The 26619-nt window shown below is 42.2% G+C and overlaps 1 protein-coding gene across 2 annotated transcripts in view; it reads right to left on the bottom strand.

The window, feature by feature from the left end:
- The window catches only part of ppm1ba (protein phosphatase, Mg2+/Mn2+ dependent, 1Ba), a 43186-nt gene extending 16791 nt beyond the window's left edge, over positions 1–26395 (bottom strand). Inside the window, exon 1 of one of the 2 annotated variants that reach the window (XM_029765222.1) lies at positions 26004–26395. The gene's annotated coding sequence lies outside the window, so the exon portion shown is untranslated. The remainder of the gene's footprint in view (positions 1–26003) is intronic. The other variant, XM_029765223.1, reaches the window with a different exon arrangement.
- Positions 26396–26619: the final 224 nt, after the last annotated feature.

Here is a 26619-nt window from a genome sequence, read left to right as displayed (position 1 = left end):
CGGACAATGGGACTCATGCTCGTGCACGAGACGACACCATGTTTTTATTCTATCGTCTTTGAACGGATACAACGACTCCCGGTCAGAATATTATCGCTTTTTTACGAGAAAATTAGTATAAAAATTGATTTTAAACAGCGGTTGACATGCTTCGAAGTACGGTAATGGAATATTTAGAATTTTTTTGTCACGAAATGCGTCGTGCTCGTAACCCTTCTTTACCATTCGGATAGTGTCTTGAACGCACGAACAAAACGCCGCTGTTTGGATATAACTATGGATTATTTGGGACCAAACCAACATTTGTTATTGAAGTAGAAGTCCTGGGAGTGCATTCTGACGAAGAACACCAAAGGTAATAACATTTTTCTTATAGTAAATCTGATTTTGGTGAGTGCTAAACTTGCTGGGTGTCTAAATAGCTAGCCGTGATGGCTGGGCTATCTACTGAGAATATTGCAAAATGTGCTTTCACCGAAAAGCTATTTTAAAATCGGACATATCGAGTGCATAGAGGAGTTCTGTATCTATAATTCTTAAAATAATTGTTATGCTTTTTGTGAACGTTTATTGTGAGTAATTTAGTAAATTCACCGGAAGTTTGCGGGGGGTATGCTAGTTCTGAACGTCACATGCTAATGTAAAAAAGCTGGTTTTTGATATAAATATATGAACTTGATTGAACAAAACATGCATGCATTGTATAACATAATGTCCTAGGGTTGTCATCTGATGAAGATCAAAGGTTAGTGCTGCATTTAGCTGTGGTTTTGTTTTTTGTGACATTATATGCTAGCTTGAAAAATGGGTGTCTGATTATTTCTGGCGGGGTACTCTGCTGACAGAATCTAATGTTTTGCTTTCGCTGTAAAGCCTTTTTGAAATCGGACAGTGTGGTTAGATTAACGAGAGTCTTGTCTTTAAAATGGTGTAAAATAGTCATATGTTTGAAAAATGGACGTTTTCGGATTTTAGAGGAGTTTGTATTTTGCGCCACGCCCATCATTGGATATTGGAGCAGGTGTAGCGGAACGTCTAGATGTAAGAGGTTATTAATCAGTCATGGAAATAAGTGCTGAAAACAAATTGTCTCAGATACAACCAACTAGCGCAAAAATAATATTGCGATTGTCAAAACGATTCTGTCTGGGGCAACAAGGCCAAACTATCTAAATCCTTCCATCTGAATTAGAGGACCATAGCAGTGCCTCCAATCGTAGTTTTGTCTGAATGTTCTTTTCAGAAGATCAGACATTATGCCTGTCAGGAGAGTAGGCCATCTTCGACTGGACCTGCATTACTGTGGGCATACAGCAGCAGTTCCAGGTCTCTACAATTACAATATGGTGTAAACCCATTGTTGTAAAAACATATGGTCCTCTCTCCAAGTTAGCTAGTGATATCCAGAGACAGTCACAGGCCTACTCTAAGATTATGAATGGAGCAGCTTTAAGCTCCTTTGGAGAAACCTGACCGGTAAGAACATTACACGCACCAAGAATAGACTTGTGAACTAGCGTTCCTTCCAAAATTATGTATAAGCTAGGCTTAAGAGGTCAGACACACCGAGAAAACTGATGGCCGAGAGGTAATTAGCACAGTAGGAGGTCGTTCCTTCTCTTGCTAAAAAAAAAAGACACCGCCTGTTGGGTACCTAACTGGTAGGGTCGAGCCGGCCTTTTCTACATGTAGAATCGCCTGCCCAACAGTGGCCGACAACTTGACTTAAGGCAAATCAGAGAGCAAGGACCGCCGCGAGGGGAGCCAAAAGGAGTGACAACAAAAAGGTTAAGGCACTTTCCCCTGTGTAATTCACCCCATTTTCATCAGAATTGTACTAACTAAAACAAAGCTGCCTAATACATATTTTTCTGGAACAAGTCTATACATCTAGCTAAGGAGTTGTGATCTTGAAGCTTTTTTGTTAGATTTGATAAATGTGCACTTGCTCATTAGTTAGCTAGCTAATGTTAGCTTGCCAACTGAGCCAGGCAGTCACACACAAACTTCATTTGAAATTAATGGGCTGGTAAGTGCAAAAAATGCACACAGCACTAAATGTTTTAGCAAGCTAGCTATCTAGCAAGATGATAAATACATCATGTAATTCAGTCTCCATTATCCCATACTGACAGTCCCAGTTCACTTGCTAGCTAAAGTTAGCTAAACGGTTAGTATCACCATTTGCCAGTTACCACAACATAGTTAGCTAGCTACAACATTGTTAACTAGCTAACTACATGACTAGTATAAACAAGGGCTTACTACAAATTATTGCTAGCTAGCAAAAATATTAGCACAGCTTGTTAGTTAGCGAACATTGGCTGTCTACACATTTAGAAAGCAGGCACAAGTCAAACATAGGATAGGGGGCAGCATTGCGAAGTTTGGATGAAAAGCGTGCCCAGAGTAAACTGCCTGTTACTCAGGCCCAGAAGCTGGAATATGCATATAATTGGTCGATTTGAATAGAAAACACTCTAAAGTTTCCAAAACTGTTAAAATAATGTCTGTGATTATAACAGAACTCATATGGCAGGCGAAAACCTGAGAAAAATCCAACCAGGAAGTGGGAATTATGAGGTTTGTAGTTTAAGTGAATGCCTATCGAATATCCAGTGTCTGTGGGGTCAGATTGCACTTCCTAAGGCTTCCACTAGATGTCAACAGTCTTTAGAAGTTGTTTCAGGCTTCTATTGTGAAAGGGGAGCGAATAAGAGCACTCTAAGCAGATGGCCCAGGTGAAAGCCTTTAGTTTAGTCACGTGCGAGCTCCGTTCCCTTTCCTTTCTAATGAAAACAGTATTGTCCGGTTGGAACATTATTGAATATTTATGATAAAAACACCCTAAGGATTGATTACATCGTTTGACATGTTTCTACGAACTCAAATGGAACTTTTTTGACTTTTCGTCTAGACTTTGTGCCCGCGCTTTGTGCATTTGGATTACTGGACTAAACGCGCAAACAAAAAGGAGGTATTTGGACATAAAGATTAACTTTATCGAACAAAACGAACATTTATTGTCTAACATGGAGACCTGGGAGTGCCATCAGATGAAGATCATCAAAGGTAAGTGATTCATTTTAATGCCATTTCTGACTTTTGTGACACCTCTCCTTGGTTGGAAAATGGCTGTATGGTTTTTGTGGCTAGGCGCTGACCTAACAATCGCATGGTGTGCTTTCACCGTAAAGCCTTTTTGAAATCGGACACAGCGGCTGGATTAACAAGAAGTGTATCTTTAATCGTATGTATAACACTTGTATCTTATATCAATGTTTATTTCTGTAATTTGATGTGGCTCTCTGCATTTTCACCAGATGTTTGTTTGAGACAATGCATTTCTGAACATAACACGGCAATTTCAAATGAGGTTTTTGGACATAAAGATTAACTTTATCGAACAAAACAAACATTTATTGTCTAACATGGAGTCCTGGGAGTGCCACCAGATGAAGATCAAAGGTTAGTGATTCATTTTAATGCTATTTCTGACTTTTGTGACACCTCTCCTTCTTTGGAAAATGGCTGTATGTTTTTTTGTGGCTAGGTGCTGACCTAACATAATCACATGGTGTGCTTTTACAGTAAAGCCTTTTTGAAATCGGACACTGTGGTTGGATTAACGAGAAGTTTATCTTTAAAATGGTGTATAATACTTCTATGTTTGAGGAATATTAATTATGAGATTTCTGTCGTTTGAATTTGGCACCCTGCAATTCCTCTGGCTGTTGGCCCCTTCCCAGAAAGTTTAAGAAAGAAACGTTACTGCCCCCTTCTGGTCTGGAGTATTTTAACGAGGCTGATGAACTGTGCTATGTGATCAACAGAATAAGTACTCCCGACACCCTGGGCAGAGGTGCCAAGTATCTCTCGGCCGTCAGTATCCTTGGTGTATCTGAGGCTTAAATGAAAACTCGCAATCAGCTGCAGAAGACGGGTTATTCTACTCACACAGGTAGAAGAACATTATGTTCACAAATGGCATTGCATACCGAGCGTAAGCTAGGCTACTAGTTCCCCTACACAGTTACACACCTACTTTACTACTATACCAGTTTTATACCAAACGGTACAATGTGAAAAGAAAATAGGCTATATGAGCGAGTACAGTTCAGGTCAGCACGATAGTGTGAAAAGGAGTATTAGTTGAGTTGAGTGGGCAAGGGTGAGCCTGTCCTGTCTGTGGTCTGTCCTATGGTGTCACAGAGGGAGCACCGTGCCTGTCTGTCTGTGCCCACAACACCTCACTAACACAAGGCTATAAATACCACAGGGTTTGGGTTACACTCTTGTCCCCTTCACCCAGTGTACCGACAGACAGGCCCAGAGGAAGCCACTTCCTGCAACCTCCCCAGTCCCCCAGCAGAGCCATGTGCCAAGGCAGAGACATTAACCCTGGAGCTGGAGTACCTAGGGAGGAGACTGTGACTGGCTTAGAAATGACATCACTGACACTGTGGTTAAAAAAGCAACAGTTATGTTCAATGTAGCTCAGAGCCCTCCCTCAACCTCCCTGTATTACCTAACTCCAATAGGGGTGCCATTTGCAAGAGGCACATTCAAGGTATTCTGTTTGTATAGCAGCTATGACCTGCTTGTCCAACACCTACTTTTTTTACTATTTATTGTGGCTTTTCCCAATTCTTCTTCCAGTCTCACAGAATAACACCTGCTCCTTCACACACCTGGTCCCTGACTCTGCCTGCTTTGATCCCATGCTGACATTTTGATGACAGAACATTATCCCCCCAAAATAATCATGTTACCTGTGCAACTAGAGACAAAACTCTAGATCACCTTTACTCCACACACAGAAATGCATACAAAGCTCTCCCTCGCCCTCCATTTGGCAAATCTGACCATAATTCTATCCTCTTGATCCCTTCTTACAAGCAAACACTCAAACAGGAAGTACCAGTGATGTGCTCAATACGGAAGTTGTCCGATGAAGCAGATGCTAAGCTACAGGACTGTTTTGCTAGCACAGACTGGAATATGTTCCAGGATACATCCGATGGCATTGAGGAGTTTACCACATCAATCACCGGCTTCATTAAAAGGTGCATCGACAACATCGTCCCCATAGTGACTGTACATACATATCTCAAAGAGAAGCCATGGATTACGGGCAACATCCGCCAAGAGCTAAAGGCTAGAGCTGCCGCTTTCAAGGAGCAGGACACTAATCAGGACGCTTGTAATAAATCCCACTACGACCTCCAACGAGCCATCAAACAGGCAAAGCATCAATACAGGACTAAGATCGAATCCTACATGCCAGCTCTGAAGCACGTCAGATGTGGCAGGTCTTGCATACTAACATGGATTACAAAGTGAGACCCACCCGCGAGCCACCCAGTGACGCGAGCCTACCAGAAAATCTAAATGCATTCTATGATCATTCGAGGCAAGCAACACTGAATCATGCATGAAAGCACCAAATGTTCCAGACGATCACACTCTCCATAGACGATGTGAGAAAGACCTTCAAGCCACTTCCCTGTGGCTCAGTTGGTAGAGCATGGTGTTTGCAACGCCAGCATGGTGTGTGCAACACCAGGGTTGTGGGTTCGATTCCCATGGGGGACCAGTACAAAAATAAAGAAAAAAATACAAAAAAAATGCATGAAATTAAATGTAATGTATGAAATGTATGCATTCACTACTGTAAGTCGCTCTGGATAAGAGCGTCTGCTAAATGATTAAAATGTAAAATGTAAATGTAAGAGCCAGATGGATTACCAGGACTCATACTCAGAGCATGCGCTGACAAGTTTCTTGTTAACAAACTATAGTTTTGGTATATTGGTTAGGACATCTACTTTGTGCATGACACAAGTAATTTTTCCAACAGTTGTTTACAGACAGGTTATTTCACTTATAATTCACTGTATCACAATTCCAGTGGGTCAGAAGTTTGCATGCACTAAGTAGACTGCCTTTAAACAGCTTGGAAAGTTCCAGAAAAATATGTCATTGCTTTAGAAGCTTCTGATAGGCCAATTGACATCCTTTGAGTCAATTGGAGGTGTACCTGTGGATGTATTTCAAGGCCTACTTTCAAACTCAGTGCTTCTTTGCTTGACATCATGGGAAAATCAAAAGAACTCAGCCAAGACCTCAGAAAAAACATTGTAGACCTCCACAAGTCTGGTTCATCCTTGGGAGCAATTTCCAAACTCCTGAAGGTAACCCGTTCATCTGTACAAACAATAGTTCGCAAGTATAAACACCATGGGACCACGCAGCCGCCATACCGCTCAGGAAGTAGACGCATTCTGTCTCCTAGAGATGAACGTACTTTGGTGCGAAAAGTGCAAATCAATCCAAGAACAACAGCAAAGGACCTTGTGAAGATGCTGGAGGAAACAGGTACAAAAGTATCTATATCCACAGTAAAACGAGTCCTATAATCGACATAACCTGAAAGGCCGCTCAGCAAAGAAGAAACCACTGCTCCAAAACCGCCATAAAAAAGCCAGACTACGGTTTGCAACAGCACATGGGGACGAAGATCGTACTTTTTGGAGAAATGTCCTCTGGTCTGATGAAACAAAAATAGAATTGTTTGGCCATAATGACCATCGTTATGTTTGGAGGAAAAAGGGGGAGGCTTGCAAGCCAAAGAACACCATCCAACCGTGGAGCACGGGGGTGGCAGCATCATGTTGTGGGGGTGCTTTGCTGCAGGAGGGACTGGTGCACTTCACAAAATAGATAGCATCATGAGGGAGGAAAATGATGTGGATATTTTGAAGCAACATCTCAAGACATCAGTCAGGAAGTTAGAGCTTGGTCGCAAATGGGTCTTCGGAATGGACAATGACCCCAAGCAAACTTCCAAAGTTGTGGCAAAATGGCTTAAGGACAACAAAGTCAAGGTATTGGAGTGGCCATCACAAAGCTGTGACCTCAATCCTATAGAACATTTGTGGGCAGAACTGAAAAAGCTTGTGCGAGCAAGGAGGCCTACAAACCTGGCTCAGTTACACCAGCTCTGTCAGGAGGAATGGGCCAAAATTCACCCAACTTATTGTGGGAAGCTTGTGGAATGCTACCCGAAACGTTTGACCCAAGTTAAACAATTTAAAAGCAATGCTACCAAATACTAATTGAGTGTATGTAAACTTCTGACCCACTGGGAATGTGATGAAAGAAATAAAAGCTGAAATAAATCATTCTCTCTAATATTATTCTGACAGTTCACCTTCTTAAAATAAGTGGTGATCCTAACTGACCTAAGACAAGGCATTTTTGCTATGATTAAATGTCAGGAATTGTGAAAAACAGTTTTAATGTATTTGGCTAAGGTGTATGTAAACTTCCGACTTCAACTGTAAATTATCTCGTACCCTTGCAGACTTGGTAATGGAATCCCGTGTATATAGCTAAGTTTTCATTACTCATTGTGTATTATTATGTGTTATTACTTTTATTTGAAGAAATTCTTTGCATTGTTGGAAAGGGCTCGTAAGTAAGCATTTCACTGTTAGTCTACACCTGTTGATTACGAAGCATGTGACGAAAAAAATTGGATTTGATAACCCAGCTCTGCTCATTGCTTATGGATCTGTGTGTGTGTGTGTGTGTGTGTGTGTGTGAAGGTGTATGTGTGTGTGTGGTGTGACAAACACCAAACACACACCGCTTAATCAGGCAATGTCAAGGGGAGGAAGTGAGCGACGGTGTTGTCCGTTTGAAGTGTGTTTCTTTGACGACGGGCATCTCGGGACAAAACGGTTGGGCTTTACAAACCTCTGATGTCCGGAGCCAGCAGCACAGGGCTTTGTTCCACAGCAAACACCCACTCTGACTTTCATCCTCTCATGTTTGTCCATTTATAGCTTGTTCTTTTTTTTCCTGGTTGTTACGGCAATGACAACAAAGCCTCAAGCCCTGTTGAATCAGAGCGGTGAATAGGGTCACTGATATAATACTCTAATATAGATTACTATTACTCTCCAATCAGCCTTTGCTTGCACAGCAGGTAGACTGGATACAGTTACAAGACTAATGCAAACAGGCTGTACAGTACTGTAAATGGCAGCTAGCAGGACTCTACAGTGCGACCATTTTACTTGCATATGCACCTAAATATTTTGCTGTGCGACCTGGAATTTTTATTTAGGAGCACCAGTGCGCCAACATTTTTTAAAGGATTCGAGCTTAATTACTTTTAATATTTTGCATTGTGCTCCTAAATTTTTGTGTGCGCCTACATTTTTCAACAAAAAAATTAAGCATCGAGCCCTGCTGCAAGGCATCTTTGAAACATGTAAGCTCAAATCAGATAGTAGCCTGTTCTTGTTTACCCATCTCAAAAAGCAGATCATACTGTCCTGATTAAGTTATTCCTATCTTGCTAAACATATCTGATATAAAATGGTGTATGAATTGAAAGCTGTTCCCATACTACAAGATGTTCCCTTTCTCTCGCTCTCCCACACAATACTACAGAAAACCCTTGAAGTCAGTGGCACTGCAGTGATGTAACCACAGGACTGCTTCAGCTCTGGGGCTGATGTCATGTGTTCCATCTCTATGGTTACAGGGCTTGGAGTGGCAGCCAAGTGGTTTGGACAGAGAGCTCTTGCAGTGCTGCATAGCAAACCCCTGACCATGCACTGTTCCTTTGCTGAAATGACAGGAGTGTTGTGGAAATAAACAACACACACACACACACTTCAGTCATCACCCTATCTCCCCTGAATCCTCGTGTTTAAGTGTAAGCCAGTGTACTTCAACAACAACAAGTGTAAGGTAATAACACCTCTCAGCTTGGATTCATGTCCCACCTCCCCCAAACATATTACACAGCTCTCAGTGAGTCACCTGGATATCAATTAATTTAATCACAGCACTGTTTAATTAAATGTCCCCAGGAATATAAGGAATAGCCTGCTCGGTGGGATTTATTACCAAAGATGGGTTTTTAGATTCAGATACCTCTTTTTCTTAGGGCAATTCCTACAGTGATGAGCGCTGCCAATGAAGACTACAACTTCATCTGTTTGGTAATACAAGACTCATTACCAATGATTAACATGTGTCCCAAATTTTCTGGACAACTTGTCTACTTTCTCACTATCAATCATTCATTTAAGGTTTGGGACAAAAATATGATATTTAAGATCATATGTGTATCTTAAGTGCTGTGTGTGACCGCTACATGAATCAGAAGGAGCATATAGCCTAGAGCTGTACCTTACATGTAAATTATGCTCTGTGTGCCTTAGTGTGTGTGTCCAGTTGATTTAATCTCCTAGGCATCAGTCAGTCAATCATAAGGTCAAAGTCAGTCAGTCAGTGAGGGCAGGGTATTGGCAGAGCGGGCCCAGCTGCCTCTCAGCAGAGTCGTGATCTCTTAGTGCACACGCCCGCTCTTTATTTCATTGCTGGGAAGATGGGGCATGGCCCGCAGGGCTGGGCTATGGCAGGGTGAGCCAGACTTGGTCTGGCTACAGCACAGGGTCCCCCCTGGAGACCCAGAACTGAGGACCTGCTGAGGGATTTGGACTGGGTTTGGGTGCTGAGAGGACCCTTCATAGAATTATGAAGTCACGATGCAAAATAAGTATTCTCATCCTCTTCTATACACACAAATACTGAACTCCACATCTGTTGACTAAGAGCATTTCGCTGTACGGTTTACACCTGCTGTATTCTGCATATGTGACAAATAAACATTGATTTGGCCCTTTCATTCCCACACTCTAATCCGAGCCCATTCATATGCTCATCACATCCCCACCAGGGTCATGCAGATCTAAGTGTTAGCTAGCAGCCAGACAGCATCTCACTGGTGACTTCAGTTCAGTTCTATACAATATTAAAAATGGGCCATGCCAGGGGGAATCCATTCAAAATAAAAGATAAACAGAGAGGCGTTCCAAGCTACTCAGAGATCCCCTCTTTAAAGCCTGCATGGCATCATCCAGACCAGCTGTCCCATGAACACCATGTGATAAGATGGTGAGAGCATCCTACAACAGGACAGGGCCACAAGTGACCGCCATACAGCCCCAGTCCACACGCACCCCCCATGGGCAGGCAGCCACTCGAAGGGTGCCAAGATACAGAGAAGTGCCTCATAATTAACAATGCCCCCAAGTTATGTCATACTACACTGCTATTTTCATGATACTCAGTGGCTTATTGTAGTCTTCAAAGTAGATATTGTCCATGTCCCTCAAATAGAGGTATAATTAAATCACATTTCATTTCTCTGTATAGAATTTCAACAAAATTGATTTGAAGTTGATTTCCCCGACTTTGTGTTTGAGTTGCGGTCCATTGTCCACGACTTTCTGGTCCCTCTCCAAGAGGTAGAGTTCCAGTCCATGTCCTTGGTACAGGCCCATCTCACAGCCTGTGGACTGGGGTAGACTAGAACATAAACATAGAACAGAACATAGACCTGGAATTGTTTATCCCCTCTCTGTCAGTAGTATGGATTCTCGCTGGACTACTGAGAGACATTCTAAATTCACAGCATGTGGGACAGCTCAGTCCCCTACTATTTCCTTTCAGTACCATCCCATCTGTGTTGTTTTCCTGCACCCAGCCAACACAAAGACAGACACACACCCTTGTGACCTTGACGGTAGACCTCCTCCCTGGTTCTCCAGGAACCTATAAGAAGGACCAACTTTAAAATGTCCACTTCCTCGCTCTAATTGGGAGAAGCGAAAATCTCTGGCCAGGGGGACTTCAGAGTGTCTTTTAACAAGGTAACTAGATTTGGTAATCTTCTCATTGGATCCATGCAGTGCCAAATTAGCCTCTGAACAGTGGCTGGCCCAAAGGGAGGGATGCATGGCACTGTTCTTCTCTAGCACTCATGGGGGAAAATCATAACTTTGACTTAAATTAAATTTCACTTAGTCATGCATTGAGGTCAATGGGAGACTAGCCTAACAAAAAATGTGATTTAGGACTGGCCCCATGATGTATTCAGAACCACCATAGAAGACCACAGAGATCAGCAGAGAAACTAAGGAGAACTAAAGCCTAGACAAACGTAACCTTTAGTTTGTCACCTATATCTACAGGTGTGCAGATATACAGTGGCAAGAAAAAGTATGTGAACCCTTTGGAAATACCTGGATTTCTACATAAATTTGTCATAAAATTTGATCTGATCTTCATCTAAGTCACAACAATAGACAAACATAGTGCTTAAACTAATAACACAAATTATTGTATTTTTCTCGTCTATATTGAATACATCATTTAAATACATCCTTTAAACATTGACAGTGTAGGTTGGGAAAAGTATGTGAACCCCTAGGCTAATGACTTCTCCAAAAGCTAATTGGAGTCAGGAGTCAGCTAACCTGGAGTCCAATCAATGAGACGAGATTAGAGATGTTGGTTAGAGCTGCCTTGCCCTATAAAGAAACTCACAAAATTTGAGTTTGCTATTCACAAGAAGCATTGCCTGATGTGAACCATGCCTCGAACAAAAGAGATCTCAGAAGACCTAAGATTAAGAATGGTTGACTTGCATAAAGCTGGAAAGTATCTCTAAAAGCCTTGATGTTCATCAGTTCACAGTAAGACAAATTGTCTATAAAAATGGAGAAAGTTCAGCACTGTTGCTAGTCTCCCTAGGAGTGGCCGTCCTGCAAAGATGACTGCAAGAACACATTATTTGTAATACATTTACAAACCTTTCAGATTTTTTTTTTTGACATTTATGGGGTTTTGTGTGTAGATTGCTGAGGGAACATTTTTATTTAATCAATTTTAGAATAAGGCTGTAACGTAACAAAATCTGGAGAAAGGGAAGGGGTCTGTATACACAGGGTACCAGTACAGAGTAAATGTGTGCAGGGTTACGAGCTAATTGAGATAGATATGTACATATAACTAGGAATTAAGGTGACAGATAAAACAATAGCAGCAGGATATGTGATGAGTCAAATTTAGTGTTAAAAAGGGTCAATGCAGATAGTCCGGATAACTAACTATTTAGCGGTTTTGGCTTGGGGGTAGAAGCTGTTCAGGGTCCTGTTGGTTCCAGACTTGGTGCATCGGTACCGCTTCCCGTGCGGTAGCAGAGAGAACAGTCTATGACTAGGGTGGCTGGAGTCTGACAATTTGTAGGGCCTTCCTCTGACACCGTCTGGTATAAAGGTCCTGGATGACAGGGAGATCAGCCCCAGTGATGTACTGGGCCGTACGCACTACCCTCTGTAGCGCCTTGAGTTCGGATGCCAAGCAGTTGCCATACCAAGAGGTGATACAGCCAGTCAAGATATTCTCAATGGTGCAGCTGTAGAACTTTGAGGATCTGAGGGCCCATGCCAAATATTTTCAGCCTCCTGAAGGGGAAGAGGCATTGTCGTGTCCTCTTCACAAAAGTGTTTTGGTGTGTGGAGCATGATAAATCCTTAGTGATGTGGACACCGAGGACCTTGAAGCTCTAGACCCACTCCAGTACAGCCCCGTTGATGTGAATGGGGGTGTACTTGGGCCTCTGTTTCCTGTAGTCTAAGATCAGCTCCTTTGTCTTGCTGACGTTGAGGGAGAGGTTGTTGTGCTGGCACCACACTGCCAGGTCTCTGACCACCTCTCTATAGGCTGTCTCATAGTTGTCTGTGATCAGGCCGACCACCGTTGTGTTGTCGGAAAACTTAATGATGGTGTTGGAGTCTTGTGTGGCCACGCAGTCGTGGGTGAACAGGGAGTGTAGGAGGGGACTAAGCACGCACCCCTGAGGGGCCTTCTTGTTGATGGTCAGCGTGGCGGATGTGTTGTTGCCTACCCTCACAGCCTGGGGCGGCCCGCCAGGAAGTCCAGGATCCAGTTGCAGAGGGAGGTGTTCAGTCCCAGGGTCCTTAGCTTAGTGATGAACTTGGAAGGCACTATGATGTTGAACGTTGAGCGGTAGTCAACGTTAGCCTAATTGAGGTGAATCACAGCCCTTTTTCCCCCTACAAAGTAGACATCTTCATGGTAAGATGAAGAAAGCTATTTCTAAATCCTCAGTCACTCCTTCAGAACAAACACCCCTGCAGGGCACTAACTAGCCTAATCATGAAATCACAGTCTGGCTTTAGATGAAGAGCAGATCCTAATTTCATCATCCAAATATAGGCCTACACACACACACACACACACACACACACACACACACACACACACACACACACACACAAACAAACAAATCTACAGTCAAGCCCATGAAAACTTCACATTCTTACACAGTAATAAGTGAACTGCTCCCAATGGTTCAGTAAAAAGTGTTCCCAGGAATGACCGGGCCAGAGGCAGGTCTTTCTCCCATGCAGAAAGCTGGAACTGCTTCAACTGGCTTGAATATTAGGCTAGATGGAATGTTTTTCAGAGGGCAAAAAGTTAAATCAACACTTGTACCAGGAGAAATAATGATCCTCTTTGGGAGAACCTGGGTACTCAGAGGCTTCACTGTGATATGGTGTGAATATCAGAGTGACTCCCCGGGCTCTCCACACTAAAACACCCAACATTGCACATACAACATACACCAGCACACACTCATAGATGGCGCACAACCCTCAAAGCAAATGAACATGCTGCACCCGTACATAGCCAATCTGTAAATAGCCCATCCAACTACCTCATCACCATGTTATTTATTTGATTTATTTTGCTCCTTTGCACCCCAGTATCTCTACTTGCACACTCATCTTCTGCACATCTATCACCCCAGTGTTTAATTTGCAATAATGTAATAATTTCGCCACTATGGCCTATTTATTGCCTCACCCTCCTTATCCTACCTCATTTGCACACACTGTATATAGAGACTTTCTGTATTGTATTATTGACTGTATGTTTGTTTATTCCATGTGTAACTGTGTTGTTGTTTGTGTCACACTGCTTTGCTTCATCTTGGCCAGGTCGCAGTTGTAAATGAGAACTTGTTCTCAACTAGCCTACCTGGTTAAATAAAGGTGAAATAAAAATGTTTAAAAAAATGTGTTGTTAAGTTAGGGCTTCACTTTATATTGATTTAGAGTTCCATTATCTGACCTCTCGACCCGTTCATCTCTTTCCCCACAGATACACAACACTCTTTACACAGACACCCTGTTCAACATTATAAGTAACCCAGCACTTGACACTTATCTGAGAGTTATTCTGAGCCCTCCAGTCAACACTCTGTGTGCCGACACGTATGGCCAGAGAAGACAGGGTCTATCAGATTTGGAGGATAGAGAGCCAGCCAGAGCGGAGTTACTCACAGTTGACACCATTTCCGTTGGTGACATCATCAACGATCACGTCAACTAGTAATTGTTTGACAAACATTTTTGCATCGTGACCCGGTAGAAGCCATTCATATTTTCTTGTGAACCATACAATGAACAAACGTAATATTTTTGGCACGACCAAAAATGGATTTGCAGACTGCCTGAATAAACTCAACTCCAAAGGACTGTCTGTGTGACACTGTCAAGGACATGGTATTTTTGGGGTATTTTATAAGGATATGCATTAGCTGTAGCAAAAGCAGCAGCTCCTCTTCCTGGGGTCCACACAAACCAGGAAACATGACATAATACAGAACATTAATAGACAAGAACAGAACTACATACATTTGCTTTTTAAAGACACACATAGCCTACATGTCAATACATACACACAAACTATCTAGGTCAAATAGGGGAGAGGCGTTGTGCCGTGAGGTGTTGCTTTATCTGTTTTTTTAAAAACGTAGTTTACTGTTTATTTGAGCAATAGGAGATGGATCAGAGTTCCATGCAATAAAGGCTCTATATAATACTGTACACATTCTTGAATTTGTTCTGGATTTGGGGACTGTGAAAAGACCCCTGGTGGCATGTCTGGTGGGGTAAGTGTGTGTCAGAGCTGTGTGTAAGTTGACTATGCAAACAATTTTGGATTTTCAACAATGTTTCTTATAAAAAGAAGTGATGCAGTCAGTCTCTCCTCAACTCTTAGCTAAGAAAGACTGGCATGCATAGTATTTATATCAGCCCGCTGATTACAATGAAGAGCAAGACGTGCCGCTCTGTTCTGGGCCAGCTGCAGCTTAACTAGGTCTTTCCTTGAAGCACTGGACCACACGACTGGACAATAATCAAGATTAGACTAAACTAGAGCCTGCAGAACTTGCTTTTTGAAGTGTGGTGTCAAAAAAGCAGAGCATCTCTTAAATTACAGACAGACCTCTCCCCATCTTTACAACCATTGAATCTATATGTTTTGACTATGACAGTTTACAATCTAAGGTAACGCCAAGTAATTTAGCAACATCAAATGGTTTTGTGATGAATAAGCCATCTGATTTGATGAAAGATGGAGTTGAATTTGTCTTTCTGCCCATAATTTCAATTAAAGTACTTCAAAGTTTTTTTACATCATTCTTTATATCATTGATCTTGGCTTCATAAAACAGTTTCTTCTTTTTGTTGAATTTAGTCACAATTTCTCAATTTGCAGTAAATCAGCTAGTCAGATGTGCAGCCAGACTTATTAGTCATTCCTTTTGCTCCATCTCTTTCAACCATACAGTTTTTCAATTCCTCATCAATCCATGGAGCCTTAACTGTTCTAACAGTCAGTTTCTTTACAGGTGCATGTTTATCAATAATTGGAAGAAGCAATTTCATAAATTCATCAAGTGCAGCAATGCTCCTCATTAATCACATCAGACCAATAAATATGTTTAACATCATCCACATAAGAGTCACAGCAAAATCTTTTGTATGATCTCTTATTACACCATCTTAGGCCCAGCTGTTGGAACTTTGGCTTTCCTGGATATAGCCACTATTTGTGATCACTGCATTCAATGGGCACGGATGCAGCTTTAGAATAAAGTTCTACAGTATTAGTAAAAATGTGATCGACACTGCATCGCAATGCTAACTGTGCCACTAGAGATCCTGGTTTGAGTCCAGGCTCTGTCGCAGGCGGCCGCGACCAGGAGACCCATGGGGCGGCGCAGAATTGGCCCAGCATCGTCCGGGTTAGGGGAGGGTCTTGCCAGCAGGGATGTTCTTGTTCCATCGCGTACTAGCGACTCCTGTGGCAGGCCGGGCGCAACGCATGCTGACACGGTTTCCTCTGACACATTGGAGCGCCTGGCTTCCGGGTTAAGCGGGCATTGTGTTAAGGAGCAGTGCGGCTTGGTTGGGTTGTGTTTCGGAGGATGCACGGCTCTCAACTTCGCCTCTCCTGAGTCCGTACGGGAGTTGCAACGATAGGACAAGAATATAACTATCAATTGGATATCAAGAAAAATTGGGGTGAAAAAATGTATATAATAAAAAAAGACAAAAATACATGTGGATGACCTTGTTCCTGTATTGTTTGTAAACACCCTGGTAGGTTGATTAATAAACTGAACCAGATTACAGGTACTGGTTACAGTGAGAAGCTTCCTCTTGAGCGGACAGCTCGATGAAAACCAGTCAATATTCAGGTCACCAAGAATGTAGACCTTTCTGTTTACATCACAAACACTATCAAGCCTTTCACACCTTATTGAGATACTGACTGTTAGCACTTGGTGGCCTATAGCAACACCCCAAAAGAAAAGCTTTAGATGTGCCCAGTGAACCTGCAACCACAACACATCAATAACACTGTTATATCCTTATATTGCTACTAGAGGTCGACCGATTAATTGGAATGGCCGATTAATTAGGGCCGATTTCAGATTTTCATAACAATCGGTAATCTGCATTTTTGGACACCGATTATATTGTACTCCACGAGGAGACTGCGTGGCAGGCTGACTACCTGTTACGCGAGTGCAGCAAGAAGCCAAGGTAAGTTGCTAGCTAGCATTAAACATACCTTATAAAAAACAATCAACTTAACATAATCACTAGTTAACTACACATGGTTGATGATATTACTAGTTTATCTAGCTTGTCCTGCGTTGCATATAATCAATGCAGTGCCTGTTAATTTATCATCAAATCACAGCCTACTTCACCAAACAGGTGATGATTTAACAAGCGCATTCGTGCAAAAAACCCTGTCGTTGCACCAATGTGTACCTAACCATACACATCAATGTCTTTCTTAAAATCAATACACAAGTATATATTTTTAAACCTGCATATTTAGTTAATATTGCCTGCTAACATGAATTTCTTTTAACAAGGAAAATTGTGTCACTTCTCTTGCGTTCTGTGTAAGCAGAGTCAGGGTATATGCAACAGTTTGGGCCGCCTGGCTCGTTGCGAACTGTGTGACCGTAATTAATTTGCCAGAATTGTACATAATTATGACATAACATTGAAGGTTGTGCAATGTAACAGCAATATTTAGACTTAAGGATGTCACCCGTTAGATAAAATACGGAACGGTCCCGTATTTCACTGAAAGAATAAACGTTTTGTTTTCGAAATGATAGTTTCCGGATTTGACTATATTAATGACCTAAGGCTCATATTTCTGTGTGTTATTATATTATAATTAAGTCTATGATTTGATAGAGCAGTCTGACTGAGCGGTGGTAGGCAGCAGCAGGCTCGTAAGCATTCATTCAAACAGCACTTTGCCAGCAACTCTTCGCTGTGCTTCAAGCATTGAGCTGTTTATGACTTCAAGCCTATCAACTCCCGAGATTAGGCTGGCAATACTATAGTGCCTATAAGAACATCCAATAGGCAAAGGTATATGAAATACAAATGGTATAGAGAAAAATAGTCCTATAATAACTACAACCTAAAACATCTTACCTGGGAATATTGAAGACTCATGTTAAAAGGAACCACCAGGTTTCATATGTTCTCATGTTCTGAGCAAGGAACTTAAACATTAGCTTTTTTACATGGCACATATTGCACTTTTACTTTCTTCTCCAACACTTTGTTTTTGCATTATTTAAACCAAATTGAACATGTTTCATTATTTATTTGAGACTAAATTGATTTTATTGATGTATTATATTAAAATAAAAGTGTTCATTCAGTATTGTTGTAATTGTCATTATTACAAATATGTATAAAAATCGGCATCGGCTTTTTTTGGTCCTCCAATAATCAGTATCAACGTTGAAAAATCATAAATCGGTCGACCTCTAATTGCTACTGCTGTATCAAATTAATTATCTAAGTGAGTCTCAGAAATGACTAAAATATGAACGTTATCTGATGTTAGCAAGTTATTGATTTCATGAACCTTATTTCCAAGGCTACATATATTAATATGGGCTATTTTCAGCCCTTTCCTGGGTAGCTTATCAGAGAGACATAATACTGAAAAGAGCAAACAAAGCAAGACAAAAAATATATATACATTCAGCAGCCATTAATCAATTGGTGTGTGAGTTTGCTGTGGGGTTGAAACTACGGACCCATAGGCTTGGCTCTCTTATCCCTTCCAGGCTTCTGGGAGGGAGGGTGGACAATGCGCCTGGCATAGCGGATGTAAGCAATGTCCCTACTCGCTCTAGCAGCTTTCATGGGATCAGTTCTTTACTCTTCTGGCGCACAGCTTCAGGATAGTCCTCGTTGAGGAAGATATAAGTTCCTCTCAAGTTCTTGGCTCTTTCCAGAACAGCTACCTTGTCCTTGAACGTCAGAAACTTAACCACTATCAGCCTGGGCCTGTCACCTGGGCCTGTCACCTGGGCTGGTGGTGGGTTTTCCAGTCCTGTGGTTGCGCTCCACCTCAATCGTCCTGTGGTTCATCTTCAATTTCTCAGAGATCATTTCCCGTCCCTTTGTCCTCAAGACTCAGTCCAGGTTTTATGTTGAGATGCTGCAATTCCGTCCACAACCATGTTGTTCCGCCTTGATTGTCCCGAGGCTGATTTATCCGTCTTTGTTATCATGGATTCACACAGAACTGATGTCCTCTCTCACCTTTCCGTTCTCCTGTTTCAACTAATCGAGCTGACCCTGGGAGAACTGCAAACCTTTCTTCAGGTCCTGGACCTCTCTGGTCAAGTTATCCATTCTATTATTAGTTGAATCCACCAGTATTTGGACAAAACACTTGAAGCTATTGTCTTGTAACAACTGCTTGTAGAACTCTATTTGTTTGTTTAAAATATCTTTCACCTGTGCTAGAAACTGTCAAATAGCTCCTCAGACCCATTCTTGGTCAGCAGGATCACTGGATCGAGACAAGCAGTCCCTGCAACTGATACCAACTGTGTCGCGGGATCCAAACTAAAAAGTTAGGTAGCTAACTCTCAACACGCTATGACTTAGTGACACACAGACACAAACATCACTGATAATGTTAGCACAGCCAGAAGAGGACTGGCCACCCCTCAGAGCCTGCTTCCTCTCTAGGTTTCTTCCTAGGCTCCTGCCTTTCCAGGGAGTTTTTCCTAGCCACCGTGCTCCTACATCTGCATTGCTTGCTGTTCGGGGTTTTAGGTTGGGTTTCTGTATAAGCATTTTGTGACATCGGATGATTTAAAAAGGGCTTTAAATGAATTTGATTTGATTACTTTCTTTGCATTATGCACACACCCATAAACCCACACTCACCCAGTTGGTAAGACTGCCCATATCCCTAGATTTCTCAGAAGATAAAAAACTAACGAGAGTCTACACTGAGAAACATTACACCACTGGTAATAACCATACTGTTCAATGAACATGTCAGACCTACAGGCTGGCTTTCCATATCCCATTAATGAGACCAAATGTGTGCGCGTCCAGCGTAAATACCAGCTCTACAGCTAAGTGGGAATAACAGACTGAATCAGCAGCTGGGTTGTGTTTAGTTCCGTGCAACAAAAAAAAGGATGACATGTTTTGAAATACAGTGAAAAGAGAACAAGCCTAGATCTACTAGGCTACTTCATCTTAACCAATAAGAACAAGGAGTCAACAACATCAACATTTTAACTCTCCTCCATCAGTAGAGGCCAGCAAAAAAAATGATCTCCCATCCTCTCTATTTGGGCTATCAGCCCCACCTCCACCCCTCATGAGGGACTACTGAGACCAAGGATAACAGGATGTTACGACACCTTGAGGCCTCAGGTAGCCTAGAGGTTAAGAGTGTTTGAATACACAAGCTGGCAAGGTAGAAAAATCTGCTGTTCTGCCCTTGAGCAAATCCCTTAAACCCAACAACAACAACTGCTCCCTGGGCGCAGATGACGCCGATTAAGGCAGCCCCCCGCACCACTCTGATTCAGAGGGGTTGGGTTAAATGCGGAAGACCCATTTGGGTTTAATGCATTCAATTGTGCAACTGACTAGGTATGCCCTTTCCACTAATTCTCTATGGCAGTTGAGGCAACAGGATCAAAACAAACAGAGAGCTACCTTCCTTCCAAGAATGTGAAAGACTCTTTCTTGGAAGTAGACATCACTGTTTGTTTTGACTCCATCACCACCTCACCTGAGGTCATCTGAAGCCCCAGGGCTATTAAGGCCTAATCACTTTCACTTAATCATAGAGAATCTCAGTCATCATGAGTGTGGCCCATCTACACCAACATAAAAAATGTACATATTCAGGGGCTACAAGAGAAAGACCTGCAGTTCTCAGTTCACTTTACAGGGCAGTAGAATTAATGAGGCCTCTGGCCCTCTTGAACTGCAGGCTTATGGGATTTCAAAAGATGTCATTGACGTGAACATCAGACTTCTCTCTCTCCCTTCAATCCAGACCATGATCGCATCACTTACTTATCACTGTCAGCAACTACTTGGGCTACTTTCCTTTTTCCTCCCTCTTCTTGTCAGTGACCTCTGTATGAAGGATATTACAGACTAGGCCTATTTATTGACTCATGTAAAGGCAAGTGGATTCAACAGAATAATAATCAATGTAATAGCTCCCATCTGACACACATGAAAGTCTGCCAATGTCCCAGCTTTGTCTTGGAAAGGTTCAGGCTACATCAACACATTTAACAGTTGACACAGGCAGACCAAAAAGAATTATACTTGGTTGTTGTGTTTAGCAGTGACAGGATGGCACTGGTCAGTCACGTTTACATCTAGCACAAGGATGTTGAGAGCTTCTGGCCAACAAACGTCCCTTTCCCCTCCCCTCTGGCTGAGAGAAGTGATGTTTACAGTGGGACAGGGGCAGCATTTTGCACCAAAGTGTCAATATAAATATGTCAATGATGATTAAATTTCATCCACAAAGCTGATCCTCCCCCAGGCTGTTGGTGGTCAGTACCAACAACACAATAAGTCATTGTCACCTCTATGGCTGTGGCGGTCAATAAAATGTCATCAGCCGGTGATTGACAGTTATTTGCTTGACAGTCTCACGGTAATTGACCGTTTAATTAACAAACACATTTAGCATCTCCTGGCTTCCACACATAGCCTACAAACCCATTTTAAAAAGTCTAATTCATCCATGTAATGTAGCCTACACCATCACAATAATAATGCATTATTTATTTTAGACAGGTCTAAAGCTGATATGAAGAAAATGTAGTCTATTTCAGAAGAAAAGAATAGCCTACCCTGAGTTGTCCTTATGTTAGGTCCTGATGTGCCAAATGGCTGTGGGCGACACTAGTTCATTTAGCAGGCAAGATTTGCTTATAATTCCGTGGCATTATTTTATAGAATGAACAATACAATTGAACAAAGCTGAATCAAAGATATTTTCTCCAAACGATTTGTGGGAGTGCGCACATGCGGTTATTCTGTGCTGAGCGGTAAACAAAGAAATAGGTACTCCTATATGCTTAATTTAGAGTTATTAATGTAACTTTAGTAGTTCTACAAACGTTGGGCTAAATGTTTTGATTTTTAATACATTGTGAGGCTGCATGATGAGTAATGATGATTTGAAAAAAGTAACTTGAAAGGCATGAGCTCTGTTTTTTGCACAGGCTTTACACACTTCATCAGCCTCTCACTCACAATTTGACAAGCATTGATAATGCCTCGAATTTAACAGTGGCATCCCCTTTGTGACTGTAATGCACCCTAAAAAAAATCCATGCCTTTTGCAGCCTGGAGTTGCGTTGTGACCATCTCCCTGAGCGTGCTGTGCAATCCGAAGTGTCTCTCACTCACACGGCTCTACGTCACGTGATCATGTCTTACTCACAGGCTACAAGTTAAGACAGACACATCGGGGATGCAACTGCGTGAGTCCTTATCCAATTCCGATACAAACCTTATTAAAACATATAGGCCTATGGGCTAGGCTACATGAGGTGTTCGACTATGATTTTTATTTTTTCCTATTGTGTTATTGACTGTACGTTTGTTTATTCCATGTGTAACTCTGTGTTGTTGTTTGTGTCGCACTGCTTTGCTTTATCTTAGCAAGGTCGCAGTTGTAAATGAGAACTTGTTCTCAACTGGCCTTCCTGGTAAATAAATAAATCCAAAAATGATTCAAACAAGTCGCAAAAAATAGACATAGTTTCTTATGCTGGGCATCATTCACAAGTGATAATATATAATTCACAAGTAATAGGCTAATATTATCACCCATCAGACTATTTTCAATTGAATATTGTCTTTACATATACTAAATCATATGTGGGACATTTGTTTTGATTTAGAATTTACCATTATCATGCACCTGTATCGAAACGGGGCAGCCATTATCTATGCACTTAAATAACAAACGGAGTACGTTTTTCCTCGTAGCCAGCCAGAAAGGCTATACTCCTGTTGTAAATATAAGCAATGTGCTTAATATTAGGAAAATTGAGAAATAAATATAGTAGGCCTAGCATATAGAAAGCTGATGGGATCTTCGTCTTTTTATTAGCGGCCATCACTCTGTTTTCTCCCGCAATTGCATAGCCTAAAGAAATGTTGAGCAACAAAAGCTCTCATGAAGTGTTTGATCCTCGATTTTCAAATACATTTGCATTGATATCAGAGTGATTTGAGGGAGAATAGAGTGCTGAGTACCAGGCAGTTAGCAAGTTTGGTAGACTACTAATGACCAGCAGCAGCATCAGAGCTTGGAGAAGCCTTATTACCGTGACTAAACAGTCATGTGGAATTTGACTGCCTTCATGACTCGTGACTGCCGGTGTGGCGGTAATACGGTCACCGCAACAGCCCTAGTCACCTCCACTGAAACCTGAAGGGGGGAACCATATAGTGCACCCATCCATAATCTAAACAGTTGTGACCGTTCAGATCTCACGTGGTGGAGAAGAGTTAGCCTACAATTAAACATTTCTGGACCTGACAGTACTTGCACTTAGCCTTATAGTTGTACAATATACACTGCTCAAAAAAATAAAGGGAACACTTAAACAACACAATGTAACTCCAAGTCAATCACACTTCTGTGAAATCAAACTGTCCACTTAGGAAGCAACACTGATTGACAATAAATTTCACATGCTGTTGTGCAAATGGAATAGACAACAGGTGGAAATTATAGGCAATTAGCAAGACACCCCCAATAACGGAGTGGTTCTGCAGGTGGGGACCACAGACCACTTCTTAGTTCCTATGCTTCCTGGCTGATGTTTTGGTCACTTTTGAATGCTGGCGGTGCTTTCACTCTAGTGGTAGCATGAGACGGAGTCTACAACCCACACAAGTGGCTCAGGTAGTGCAGCTCATCCAGGATGGCACATCAATGCGAGCTGTGGCAAGAAGGTTTGCTGTGTCTGTCAGCGTAGTGTCCAGAGCATGGAGGCGCTACCAGGAGACAGGCCAGTACATCAGGAGACGTGGAGGAGGCCGTAGGAGGGCAACAACCCAGCAGCAGTACCGCTACCTCCGCCTTTGTGCAAGGAGGAGCAGGAGAAGCACTGCCAGAGCCCTGCAAAATGACCTCCAGCAGGCCACAAATGTGCATGTGTCTGCTCAAACGGTCAGAAACAGACTCCATGAGGGTGGTATGAGGGCCCGACGTCCACAGGTGGGGGTTGTGCTTACAGCCCAACACCGTGCAGGACGTTTCGCATTTGCCAGAGAACACCAAGATTGGCAAATTCGCCACTGGCGCCCTGTGCTCTTCACAGATGAAAGCAGGTTCACACTGAGCACGTGACAGACGTGACAGAGTCTGGAGAAGCCGTGGAGAATGTTCTGCTGCCTGCAACATCCTCCAGCATGACCGGCTTGGCGGTGGGTCAGTCATGGTGTGGGGTGGCATTTCTTTGGGGGGCCGCACAGCCCTCCATGTGCTCGCCAGAGGTAGCCTGACTGCCATTAGGTACCGAGATGAGATCCTCAAACCCCTTGTGAGACCATATGCTGGTGCGGTTGGCCCTGGGTTCCTCCTAATGCAAGACAATGCTAGAGCTCATGTGGCTGGAGTGTGTCAGCAGTTCCTGCAAGAGGAAGGCATTGATGCTATGGACTGGCCCGCCCGTTCCCCAGACCTGAATCCAATTGAGCACATCATGTCTCGCTCCATCCACCAATGCCACGTTGCACCACAGACTGTCCAGGAGTTGGCGGATGCTTTAGTCCAGGTCTAGGAGGACATCCCTCAGGAGACCATCCGCCACCTCATCAGGAGCATGCCCAGGCGTTGTAGGGAGGTCATACAGGCACGTGGAGGCCACACACACTACTGAGCCTCATTTTGACTTGTTTTAAGGACATTACATCAAAGTTGGATCAGCCTGTAGTGTGGTTTTCCACTTTAATTTTGAGTGTGACTCCAAATCCAGACCTCCATGGGTTGATAAATTGGATTTCCATTGATTATTTTTGTGTGATTTTGTTGTCAGCACATTCAACTATGTAAAGAAAAAAGTATTTAATAAGATTATTTCTTTAATTCAGATCTAGGATGTGTTGTTTAAGTGTTCCCTTTATTTTTTTAAGCAGTACATATAACTACCAGTAAAGCCTAAACTATTTGTCTTTAGCTGCACCTGTTTGTTTTTAGAAATAATACTTTCGCTCTGAGATGGAATGAAAGGACTACACCTGTGTGACAACAAGTGCAGTTACATTTACGTCATTTAGCAGACACTCTTATCCAGAGCGACTTACAAATTGGTGCATTCACCTTATGATATCCACTGGAACAACCACTTTACAATAGTACATCTATTCACAGTTCACAATTGTGTTGCATAAATGGGGTGTATTCACCAGGAACCAAACAGATTGGAGTAAAACGTTTTTCAATGGTGTCCAACTAATAAATACATCCCCGGCAACAGGAGTTCCACTGAAGGCCACTGCTTTCACACAAGTTACAAAGGTCAACAAGTTAGTCAAGGATACAGAACACACCATGTCAGTTTGCATTTGGTTGTAGTCCTAGCTTAGCTAGCTATATCCACCTGTCCTGGCACTGTTGATCAAGGGATAGCTAATGAGGAACAATAAAATAACGATGGTTCCTGATGTTATACAACTTGCCAGAGGCTAAATCTCGGAGGTTTAGTGTTACATTTAGGGTTTAAACCCCTCATTATAGTTTTGGCGGGGGGTTTCCGCTAAATTACTAGGAGAATTGCAGTCGACCAATGTTTGTAGTTAGCTAATGTTGTTTATTTGAGTTAAGTTATTGCACACTACCAACTAATGTCACTTACATAAAGCTATATACAGAGTAAATTAGTGGAACGGTAGATCGCATAACCACAACTAAAGCTAGCTTGCTGGCTGTCTATAGCCCCTCTATGTCCAACATGGATGGCGACCAAATTAGCGTGTATTTTTAGCTGGCTAGCTTTCTGTAGCCAACAACAAGTAAATACTGGACCAGTGTGGCTCCTGTGGCAATGGGCTAGTTAGCTATCTAACTAATGTACTGTGGGGACATTTTCTATGTTGTCAACAACAACAACAGCTAGCCAAATACCGGTATGTTACCTACAAGCGAAGGTCGACTTCAATCAATGGCCATTTATTGTTTTCGCTATATAAATGAAATTAACTATGGTAGCCATAACTAACTACACCCATAACTAGCAAATAATTAGCCTGAAAGTCATGATTGAGTGTGACTGCAATATGACTAGTTAACGTTACTAGCTAGCTAACGTTAGCTAGCTGGTTACCTTAGCTAGTTACTTAACATGCTAGCTAGCAAGTTGGCTAAATCCAATCCACCTGAAAGTGAAATAGTTCTCTACTTACGTTTTAGCAGAAACTGAGTTTGCTTCAAATAGCCCCTCGTCTGGTTGCAATTGAATATTTCTTTACTTGGATATTAATTTTTGGTTTTAATTCGGTTTCTTGAACTAGCTAGCTAGCTAGCTGATCAGAATTGTAGCTAACCAAGATAGCAAGGCTAGCACTTGCCTTTACACGAATTCCCCTTTCAACATTTCTTGGCACTGACTGTGGTCTTTTTTATGCATATTTGGCACACAAAAGAGACAGCGCTATGAAAATAATCTGTTGTGGGATAAAAATACTAGTTTAGGGAAGAACTGAACTGATTTGGCAGCTAACTAAATGTATGAAACAGATGACGTTCTTTCCTCCATTGATGGGCCAAAGCACAGAAGAGCTCTGCTCGATGTCCAGCTCAAGGGGAGTGACATTCTCTCCACTCTTTACAGTCATTGGTCAAAGTCTACTACAACTTTGAGCTAAGATTGGTATTTAAATTTGTCAGTCAAATTACATTGTGACCTACCCTTTGAGGCAAAATATTGTATAAACATTGTTTGATTGTTTCATTGATTGCCTAAGCTATTAACTGTATACCCCCCCCCCCCCTTATATATTATTTAACATTTTCCAAATA

This window comes from Salmo trutta, chromosome 10, assembly GCF_901001165.1.
Source record: "Salmo trutta chromosome 10, fSalTru1.1, whole genome shotgun sequence".
NCBI classification, from domain to species: domain Eukaryota; kingdom Metazoa; phylum Chordata; class Actinopteri; order Salmoniformes; family Salmonidae; genus Salmo; species Salmo trutta.
This window is presented reverse-complemented; position numbering and strand designations above follow the sequence as displayed.